Consider the following 11,402-nt stretch of genomic DNA (forward strand, 5'->3'; position numbering starts at 1 on the left):
AGAGACATTTCAAATCATCCATACTACCACTCTTCCCATTTTCAGCCCCTCATGGTACCCCATGACCACTTCATATGTACTGCGGTTTATGAGGTCCCATATTTGACTCAGAGATCAACACATTTTCAACCACGTTAATATGAGGGTTCTAGCAAGAATTAGCTTAAATTTAGCGGACCCCACCTGGATGATCAAATCTTGTGGATTTGCTGGGGAGGTGGATCCCTGGACTCATGTGAGGGTGATTTAGGTAATGTAGTCTGTGACTCCTCATGTCTCAGTGAATTGGCATCAAAACAACAGTCTGAACACGCTTGAGAAGGGCCTGTCTGACAATGGTCCAGAGGGGAAATTTTTTGTCACCCAAAACAAGTCTCTATTTGGGACATACCTCATCCTTTTCTAGACCAAGATTGGCAGAGCCTTATTCCCCTCTCCTCTAAGAGGAAAACCTCAAGACACTCCATTTGAAGCTCTCAGCACAGGGCTCATGGAGTATCGGAAGAGAGGCCCTACTTCCCTTCCTGAAAATTTTGGAGTCCACAACCTAGCTGGCAGTGGCCCTAATCACCACACTAACAGCCAGCACTCAAAGAGACAGGGCTTGTTCTTATTAAACTAGAAAAATCCACCAGAAATATCCTAGCTTCATTCTCGGTAAAATTCCTTGACTTTGGACAGCTAGCGTGTAATTTCAGCTATTGACATGTATATTCTGAAGTGTGGAATTGCAATTTCTTATTTTGAATGACTTCTTCAGGGGTGATATCGAGGGCCTCATGCTAAGTGGATGGCAGAGTGGCCTGGTTTCATGGTTTGGGCTCTGGAATGAGGTGTATCAAAGAGGAATTAGACATGATTCCATTTTCACATGTATGAAGGACTTGAGGTGGTTGGCTCACTGTTCACTTTAGGATATACCATGATCAAACAGCAAGACTGTATAATCCATGCTTAGGTGGGGAGCCTGATGAGAGTTGTGGCCATGAGGTCAAAGATGAAGATAATACTGTTTGTCAAATTGTACCACCAATCTAAAGGATCATCCATTACCTCAGTATCAACATACATCCAGAAAAACTGATCGGGGTGCCCATCGTCCAACTCTTGATGTGTGAGGTTGAGAGCTTCCCACATGGGGCCCATCATGCACCTCTGCTCTCACAGAGAGGATGTTGTTCCACAAGGCTCAATGGGCATTATGCGATTGCCATGGCAACCAGTTAGCCTGGACCTTTAAGAGGGAAGGCAACTATGCCTACTCAAGGCCCACCTGCTCTCTACATAATAATGGCTCTTTCCCAGAACATGTGTGGCATTTCAGGGTCCATGTGGTTTTCAAACACTGCATCCCATGAATCCGCAGTATAAAATCTCATTTGGAAAGAAAATATGTGATTGAAAAAGAAACACTCCCACTTAGCCTAGATAAGGAAAACCAGGAAAGAGTGAGGAATAACACAATATGAGCTGCCTTTACATGGGAAGGGGCTTTTCCATTCAGGGAAAATATCTATTGCCCATTAACCTGATCTTCACAACATTCTGTTTGATGAGATAAGTGTGCCAAACAGGGGCTTTAGCCCCTATTTTCCAGCGGGGAGCAGGGATAGAAATGGACACAGTTCTAGAGTCATGCAAAGAAGGAGTGAAGAATCTGACACAAGAGTGTTGGTTTTTCCCTTGTGTCAAATATCCTCCTGAAACACAGACAACTGCTTGAGGCTGAGATTATGCCCTGGATGGATGCTTGAATCAAAATCTCCTTCATCTCTCTCTGTCTATCTCTATCTCTCTCAACTTCTCCCTCTTTCACTTTCTCTCAAATCCTCCTGCCACAAGTTTACCTGTGGTGATCCAGGGTGACATATCTCAGCCAGGATAGCCATCCAAGTCTTTACTCAAATTTTTCCCTCCATCATCCAATCCCCTATCAAATATACAAGCGGTGGTGCCAAAAGAAATCATCTGTTGGTTTACAGACATTACATTTCGGCCATCCTACCCCCAATCTTCCCATTGTCAGCCCTTTCGGCTGACCCGCGGACCAACTCATATGTATGAGGTCTCCGTGGTCCCATATATGACTCAGAGATCAACATATATTCAACCACGTTAACATGAGGTCTTTAGCAAGAACTAGCTTATCCTATAGGAGACCCCACCTGGATAATAAGGTCTTGAGGATTTGCTAGGGAGGTACATCTCTGGACACGTGGTTGGTGGATTTATGAAATGAAGTCTGAGATGCTCCATGTCTCAGTGAATTGACATCAGAACACCAGGCTGAGCACGCTTGAGCAGGGCCTCATTTAAAATGGGTCAGAGTGCAAATTTTCTGTCACCCAAAACCAATCTCTCTTTGGGACACTCTGCATCCTTCTCTAGACCTGCGATTGGAAGGGCCAGAGTCCCCTCTCTTCCAAGAGGGAAAGCTCCAAATATCCAATTGTACCCCTCATCATAGAGTTAATGCAGGATAAGTAGAGAGACACTCCTGCCCTTCCAGAAAATACTGGACACCAGAAAATTGACGGCAGTGGACCTAGTCACCACACTGACAGTCCACACCCAAAGAAAGAGGGCTTGTGAATATCAACCTGTGATAAATCCACCAGAAATATTCCAGCTTCATTCATGGTAAAATTCTGTTGCTTTGGATGGACAGTGTGTGATTTCAGCTATTGACATGTAAATTCAAAAGCGTGGAGTTTTAATTTCCTCCTTTTGAATGTCTTCTTCAGAGTTGATATTGAGGGTCTCAACTTGTTTAATGGGAGAGGGGACTTGTTTCATGGTTTGGGCACTAGAATGAGGTGCTTCAAATGGGAATTAGAGGCAAGTCTTTTTTGACATGCTAGTCAGATTCCTACCTGCTGAGTCACAATGGGAACTCCACTAAATACATAAATTTTTTCAAAGAGAGAGAGAGAGAGGGAGAGTGTGTGTGTGTGTGTGTGTGTGTGTGTGTGTGTGTGTAGTCTTCTTTTAGGGCTTCACATGTGCCATTTTGTAGGTTCCCAGGTTAGGGGTCAATGCTAGTCGGGTTCGTTTCCACCGAGCCACAACGGGAATTCCTGCCTTGTGTTTCTTTATCTTTGTTCTGTTACTAGGTGCTAGGGATTCCTTTTTGTTAAGTCCAGTCACTTAAATAAGGGTGTTTGCAGGGTTGCCTAAAGCATCAAAAATGTATTTTCTCATTAAATATTGGAATGTGGGGAGTTCCTGTTGTGGCTCAGTGGTAACAAACCCGACTAGTATCCATGTATGCCGGTTCGAACCCTGGTTTGGGAACTTCCGTATGCCACAGTTATGGCTCTAAAAAATCCTCTCTCTCTCTCTCTCTCTCTCTCTCTCTCTCTCTCTCTCTCGATAATATACACATACACACACACATCCATACGTACATACCTATGTACACGTATACATATACATTGGAATTTGGTCTGCCATCGATGAGATGCTCCCTCTTTGTGTGTTGTTCATTTTGTTTTTTGTTTTTTAGGAGTGCACCCTTGGGATATGGAAGTTCCCTGGGCTAGGGGTCGAAGAATCGGAGCTGTAGCTGCTGGCCTGCACCTCAGCCAGAGCTATGCCCTGCCAGATCACCCGATCTGAGCTGAGCGGCCACGTCTGTCACCTACACCTACCTCCCCCTGAATGAAGACGTATTTTCAATACATCTCAAGTGGAGAAAAACTTGCTAAAAATCACTTTATTTGTCATGGAAACCATATCTTCTAGCAGACATGGCACAAAAGCCAGTGTTTATGGTCATCACACCACAGACATCAGAATTCCAAGCTTCTAGGGGTTTCTGGGGGCGGGGGGTGTGTCCCCAGGGCCTGTGGAAGTTCCATGCCCGCCGCCACTGCCACTGACTGCTGCCGCCCCTCTGCCACCACCCAGGGATCCTTCGCCCTGGGTGGGTGGGGGGAGGGAGAGGGTATCTCAGCAGAAACGATCTTATCTTACGGGGTTTATGGGTGGCTAGAAGCATGTGGTTCTGTTCATGTCATGCTCGAGGTTTCGGTTTTTGCCCTCCTACCTACCCAATGGTCGGCAGATGGAATTCTTCTGGTTTTCTCTGGCCATCCCTCTCCTCGAACTCACGGGTCCAGTTTTTCTCCCACATTTGACTTTTCCGGGAGATCCACAAAAGGAAGCGCCAACCCTTGACATCCACCGACAAGAGATCACCACCCTCTGCCCCTCTTTAGCCCCTTCTCATCCTCATGCCTGCCTGCACACATCGGAGACATTTCCAAGTGCCCAGGAGGATCCTTGGACCCTGACACCTCGAAATCTTCCCTGAGCAGCAGTGCTCGGGACTCAGACCTGGGGTTTATCACGGGCTCCAACCACGACCTTTGGTTTTCCTGGGCTGGGAGATCGGTTTCATGAGATGGAACCGGCTGCGGATTCAGCTTCTGGATCTGGAATGTGAAACGTTGTACACGACTTTTTTCAAGGCATGACTGTAGGGGAACGAAACCTTGCCCCCCCCCCCCCCCAACCCGCCACATCCCAGATGTCACATGAGCACGGGGAGGAATTCTGTGGAGCTGGAAACAACCATGACCCAAAAGAACACAGGAAGGAATTCCTGTCATGGCGCGGCGGAAACGAATCGGACTAGGAATCACGAGGTGGCAGGTTTGATCCCTGACCTCGCTCAGGGGTTTAAGGATCTGGCATTTTTCCGCGAGCTGTGGCATAAGGTCTCAGATGTGGCTCGGATCCCGCCGTTGCTGTGGCTGTGGCTCAGGCTAGCAGATGCAGCTCCGATTCAACACCAAGCGTGCGCGCGCGCGGGGTGGGGGGGGGGTGGGGGGGGAAGGGAAGCAAACCTCCTAAGAACGACGAAAGTGCAGTTAGGAAACAGAAAATGATGATCCCGGAAGTCCACTTGAATGTGGTTGGGAATCATGCATAGGACCACACCGCCACCGTGTGAGAGACCAGTGCAAGACAGCTGAACAATACAAAGCGGGGTGGGGGGGGGGGGTGCTTGGCGGGGGTTGGAGGAGGAGGAGGAGGAGGAGGAGGAGGAGGAGGAGGAGGAGGAGGAGGAGGAGGAGGAGGAGGAGGAGGAGGTGGGGGGAGACGGCGGCACTGGTGGTGGGCAAAGGTGCCTCTGGGCGAGGACTTTGGTGACCATATTCTCATGGCAGGCTTGAGAGCCCAAAAGATGACATGGTGGAGGCTGAAGTTAAATTTGGTCAAAAGGAAAACAACCATGAGAAAAGATGCGTCCACCCACACATAGAAAAGATATCGTGCCAAGAATGGGAGCCCTGTTCCAATGGCTCTTCCTGGGATTGTGGGAAATGAATCGATAGCAAGAAGATGCTTTCACATCCATGTCTTCAATGACTCCTGTACTAAGTGCGTCGTGGTTTTGCCAGTTTGGCAGAGTTGTGGAATGTCATCCGGCAATTGCATCTCCCCTGCCCAACCAGCAAGATGGAGTTGTTCTTTTTTTTTTTTTTTTTTCCTGCTGCACTGCCTTTCCTGTGCCAGGGATCGAACTTGAGGCTCAGCTGTGACCTAGGCACAGCGGGAACTCCGAGATGGATTTCTTTTTCCTTCTTTTTCTTTCCTTCCTTCCTTTCTTCCTTTCTTTCTTTTCTCTCTCTCTCTTTCTTTTTCTTTTCTTTCTTTCTTTCTCTTTCCTTCCTTTCTTTCTCCTTTCTTTTTCTTTCTTTCTTTCTTTCTTTCTTTCTTTCTTTCTTTCTTTCTTTCTTTCTCTCTCTCTCTCTCTCTCTCTCTATCTTTCTCTTTCCTTCCTTTCTTTCTTTCTCTTTCTTTCTCTCTCTCTCTCTCTCTCTCTCTCTTTCTTTCTCTTTTCTTTCTTTCTTTCTTTCTTTCCTTCTCTCTCTCTCTCTCTCTCTCTCTCTCTTTCTGGTTTTTTTTTGGGGGGGAGCCACACCCGCAGCACATGGAGGTTCCCAGGCTAGGGGTCAGTTCGGAGCCTTACCTGCCGGCCTACACCACAGGCACAGCCACGCGGGATCCGAGCCGCGTCTGTGACAGACACCACAGCTCACGGCAATGCCAGATCCTTAACCCAACAAGTGAGCCAGGGATCAAACCTGCAACCTCATGGTTCCTGGTCGGATTTGTTTCCACTACCCCAGGATGGCAATCCTGAGACTTGCAAAGTTTATTGTTTGTTTCGGGTTTTCTCCACCCCCTCTCCCTCCTGTTTCAGCTTTATGTTTTACTTTTTGGCCACACACACGGGCAGCAAGTGGAAGTTTTTCCTGAGCCAGAGATGGAACCTGCACCACACAGGGGCAACCAGAGCCACCGCGGTGAGAAAGCAGGAGCCTTGACCCTGTTGGTCGTGGGCTTCCTTCTTCTTCTTCATCTGTTGTTGTTTTTTGGGTTTTTTTTGGGGGGGGGGTTGTTTTCCTTTTTTTGTTTTGTTTTGTTTTGTTTTGGATGAGATTTCAGTTCACCCCCCCACACATACACACACACTCATAGTGTTGCGTTGTACTTTCCCTCCGTTGTGGTTGGTCAGTCATGCTGAAATCCATGTTTCTATGACCTGACCACCAGAGCATTTGCCCCAGGCAGCCATTTGTTCTCTTTGGACTTTGTCTCAGTCTATGCAGAGAGAGATTTTCATTTCCACTTTCCTAGGATCGACTGTATCCTTCTCTCCCTTCCTAAGCTTCTGGGCTTTGCTTGTCTGCTTTTGACAGACCGTCTCCGTCGGTAAGGGTGGCAGGTATACCGACTCCTGCGTTGTCGTTCTCCGAGAGCTTGCCGGGTTTCGTTTTTGCCAGTCCCCGCCTACCCTCCCGCCCTCCCTCTCTCCCTCCCTCCTCCAGCTCCGTGCAGGGAGGTGGGGTGGGGGTGGGGGAGAGAAGAGAAGGTGGAGGGGAACCTGAGATCTCTCTCGCTAGTGCCACCCTCACCGCGCCGGCTTCTCTCTGGAATTCCCAAGCCCAGGAAGGGACATGCTTGGGGGAGCGAGCGCGGCTCCTTCTAGGCAACAGCGAGAACCTCTTCCCAGCTCCTTCCCCGCCGCCGCCGCCGCCGCCGCCGCCGCCCCCCTCTTTCCATCTGCTGCCATCACGCCACGCAGTGCCTTGCCAGGAGGCAGCTCCGTAGTGGAAGCCTCGCGGTCGTGCAGGACGCCTGGCGCCTCGGCCCCGGGAAGAGCTCGGGCATTTGGGTGGCCGGCGCTGTGTCGTTGTGTCGCCGCCGGCCGGCCGGCCTTCCGGATCTGTCCTGGTGACGTTGGTGGCGGTTGTCGCGTGCCATCTAGTGTCCGCTTTTATATCGTCCCTTCCCTCTGCAGCTTTGGGGACCTTCGCGAGGGATGTGACTCAGCCATCCGGCCTGAGTCAGAGTTCCGGGAGGCTGGCGACACTGGCGGCGACAGCTCCGGTGGCTCAGAGGCCTGGGAGTGTCCCTCTCTCACCGGAGATTGGGCGTGCAGGCCTGTGAGGGAGTGACTGTCACCGCGCTCCCCAGGCAGGTTCTGGGGCCGCCTGGCCGGGTCGACCAGCATCCGCTCTTGCCGCTCCGGCCCCGGGGACCGACCAGGCCTGGGCCGGGCCGCCTCCCTAGCGAGGGGAGAGGGTGTGCGGCGCCCGGGACTGCCTGTGCTCGGGTGGCCTGGCCTTGTCCCGGGTCGCCCTTTGGAGCGTGAATGACTCCCGCCCGCCGTCCCTCCAGCCTCTCATCCCCGAAGTGAGGAGCGGCCCGGGCTGTGCGCTGTGAGGGCGTTGGAGGGCGCGACAGGCTCGGTGGCCGGCACGCTTGTTTCCCGGTCGTCATGCCGGCATGGGTCCCTCCCCCCCTGCCCCCCGACTGATGGCTACCGCCGGCCCGTGCGGAGTCGTACTGACGAGGTCTAGACCGGCACAAGCCGTGAGGGGTGGAGCGGAAAGGGTGGCTCGGGCCCCGGCGCCTTCCTTCGCGGGGTCCGTTCGTCGGAGGCGCCTCCGTGGAAACATTTTTTTTCCAAGTCCTGATGGATCCGGAGATGGTGGATGGTACCCCGCCGGCCCCCTGCTCCCGGGTGTGGCCGGGAAGGGTGCACCTGGGCCTGAGGCGTGCCCATGTAGGGTCCCGGTCGTTGGACAAGACTTCGTTTCCCACGCTCTCATTCCCCCCCCCCCCCGCCCCCCCGCCCTCGGAGTGTTTCCCTGTCGGTCGGTCGATCTGTCGGGAGGTGGGGACCGGCCTGAGCTGGATGGTGTGTCCTGGATTTTGGGGGAGCCAAGTCCCCGTCTGGAGCTCCGGACAGACCGATACCTGCCCGCGTGGGCAAGCCGGGAAGGGCTTCCCCGGCTGGCCGGCCGGCTCCACCTCCTTCCTGTCCCTGTCCCTTCCTTGCGGTCACGCTCCCCGGGTCGACCAGATGGCCCTGAGAGCGCTGGGTCTGGCGACTCTAGGGCAGGGCTGGGGGACAAGTGTCCGGATGGGGGTTCCGGGGATACCCCCACGTCCTGTGGGTGGGCCCCGCTGCTGGGCATGGACATTTTTCGCGGCCGAAATAGGCCTTTTCTGTCACCAGGTAGATGCTGACACGATCCTCTTCAGCGCCTGTCGCTGGAGACCTTGGGCCTCTGGATGCACGTGGGGGGCTTTGGGCTTTCGGCTGCTGTCCAAGGCCTGACCCTGCCCTTTGCACCCCGCGTGGGGGCCGCTCGCCTGGGCCTGTGCGCCGGCTCTCGCTTGTGCATCCAGCTGGCCCATGCTGCGGTGTCCCCTCCGGTCTTTGGCTGACCCGAGGGCGGCAGGGCGCGTGGCCCTGTGGGGTCTTCTACCCTGTGTGCCTCCCTGCTGCGGGCACCCGGCGGCTCGGCTGGAACAACCCCACCCTGTTGGCTCCGTGCCACGTGTCAGGCATTCTCCCTCCCGGGGTTGTCAGCCGCTGTCTCTCCCCTGAGAGAGGAAGGGGAGGAGGAGGAGGAGGAGGAGGAGGGGGGGCCGGTGAAGCTGAAGCAGGCCCCCGTGGTGATTGTCTTTGCTGGCCCTCCCTCCCTCCCTCCCTCCCTCCCCTCTTCTGGGCTCTTCCCTGGCTCTGCCAGGACTGATCGATGTGGTGATGTGGCGCTCTCCTGGGCTTGGGCTTAAGCCGCGCCAGGTGAGGGACGGCCGCTCATGGTGAGTTGGGCCGCGCCTCTCATTCTGTCGCGGGCCCCTCGCTGCTCCTCCCCCACCTGCGGGTGGTGTGGGGGAAGGCAGGGGTGCGGCCTCCAGCCTGACCTCTGGTCTCCCGCCCTGCTGCCTTCGGGTGTCAGTCGGGGGGGGGGGCCTGGGTCCTTTGGGACGCAGCAGGCATTCTCGCTTTGCCTCCTTGGCGTGTGCCTTGCGAGCGGTCCCTCCCCAAAGTGGGGGGAGGCCTCCCTCGCTGCCATGCTTCGCATCCCTGCGGGTGCGTGAGCGTGCCTCCCCTGGTCCTCTGTGGTGCCCCTGGAGTACTCCGGGTTGCCTGTCAGATGCCCGAGGCCGAGCGGTGGTGTCGTTTTCCTCTCCCAGCGGTGAGTCCCCTCGGGTCCCCACTGTGGTGGTGGCGTGCCCCACGAGCAGCTTCCTAAAGCTCAGGGGAGGGGGTCGAGACGGTAAGGCAGGGGAAGCTTGTGTCCCCTCCCCGGGAGGGGCTCAGGTGGACCCCTTGTCATGGGTCTCCCTCACTGTGTGCCAGTGAGGGCAGCCCTTGGCCCTTGAGTGGCACGCCCCATGCTTCTCCCTTGACCGGGAAGGCTGCATGTGGTCGTGAGAGCGACCGCGGTGGGCCGGGAGATGTGAAGGGGGGGTCCCCGTCTGGCTTTCCGGACGTGGCATCCCTCCACCCACGTGGAAAAGTCTGAAAGGCAAGCCTGGTGGCAGCACAGACTCTTGCCCTCCCGGCTCTGACCGTGGACGCTCACATGGGCTGTGTGCTTTACCCATACCGCAGACCCCCCCCCCTTCTGACTTCCCACTTTTTGGGAGTGTTCCCACTCCCGTGGGTCCCCGAAGGGGCGAGCGATGGTGTGTGGGGCACGACGCGCCCTCGGTGAGAAAGCCTTCTCTAGCGATCTGAGAGGGGGGCCTTGGGGTACCTGGACCCCCCAGCCGCCGCCCCTCCTGAAGTCTGCAGGGCAGTAGCTGCCGGCGCTACTTGCCACAGCGTGTGGGCAAGAGCCGCCCTCGCGCGAGGGGTGCGCTGGCCCCCGCGGTGGGGGCCAAGCGCTGCTCTTTTGCCTAATGCGGCCTGTGCCTCCCCCCTCCGAGTTGGGGGAGGGTCACGCCGGGCCGGGCCGGGTTTTGGCGTCCAGCGCCGGGCTGTGTGCTGCGTGGGCGCGTGGTGCCCCTCCCCTTGGAAGGGGAAGTGGAGGAGGGGGATGCGCCCCGTCCCCCGGCGGCCTCTGCCCCTGCCTCCCCCGCTGCGAGCCGCCCGTCGGTTCTTCCCGCACTCGCCTGGGGTCGCAGCTGGTGGTGTGGAGGTGGTGAGCGAGCATGGTTCGGGCCGCCTCGCTCAGGAGCGTTTCCCCCAGGCGTCAGGCCCTGGAGGGTGGACTAGGTGAAGGACGGATGAGATGAGGGTGGAAAGATGGACGGATGGGTGAGATGAGGCGGACGAACCCCCCCCACGTGGCAGGGGGGGGGAAGCCTTTGCACATGGGGCCCTGGTTGGTGGGGCCGGGTCGTGGAGTGCTCTGGGGCGACTGAGGCCGCCTGGTGTCCCAGGTGTCATGGGACTGCCCTCGTGTGTGTGGTGGTGTGACCCCGTGCTGGTTTGCCTGGCGTGCCTGGGTCCTTTCTCCTCTCCCTGGGCAGGCACCCGCGTCCCTGCCCCACAGCCCTTGCCCCGTGTGCATTGCCGCCCTTCCCCGGTGCTGCCGGCCCTCCCCCTGCCCCGAACAGGTGACCGCCCTGCCTTGCCTGTGCCATGTCTCTCTCCCTCCCGCCCCCGCGTCAACCGGGGACCTGAAATGGCCTCACCTCGTGTGGGTGTCACCCCCTGGCCGCCGTGGCCGGGCGGGTGTCCCTGGGTGATGTGCTTCTCGGGTGTCCCCCTGTGCGCGGGGGGGTGGGGGAAGAGGGTTGGGCACGGCGGGTGCGTGTGGGGTGTGGGGGGTGGTCGTCGGTAGGTGCCTTGGGAGACTTGTTTCCACGGGGCCGGCTGTGGCTCATCGGTGTCGTCGGTGGCGGTCGTGGGGCCCCCGCGAGGGGGGGCCCCCCAGGGGCTGAGGGGGAGGCCAGTCGGCGTCCTGGGTGTTGCGGCGGGACCGCCGTTGTGCTGGAGGCCTCTGGCGGTGAGACCCCGTGTGGTGCCCTGGCAGCCGACTCGCATCCGGTTTTTGGGGATGGTCCCCGTGCCCCCCCCACCTCGTTGGAGGCCTGCGGCCGCCCCCTCCGCCACCGTCCCTTTGTGGCATCTCTCTCGA

The sequence above is a fragment of the Sus scrofa genome, chromosome 8 (genome assembly GCF_054392235.1).
Source record: "Sus scrofa isolate SSC_HxYL_T2T_F1_AM1 chromosome 8, Sscrofa_HxYL_maternal_Yorkshire_Landrace_v2.0, whole genome shotgun sequence".
Taxonomy (NCBI): Eukaryota; Metazoa; Chordata; class Mammalia; order Artiodactyla; family Suidae; genus Sus; species Sus scrofa.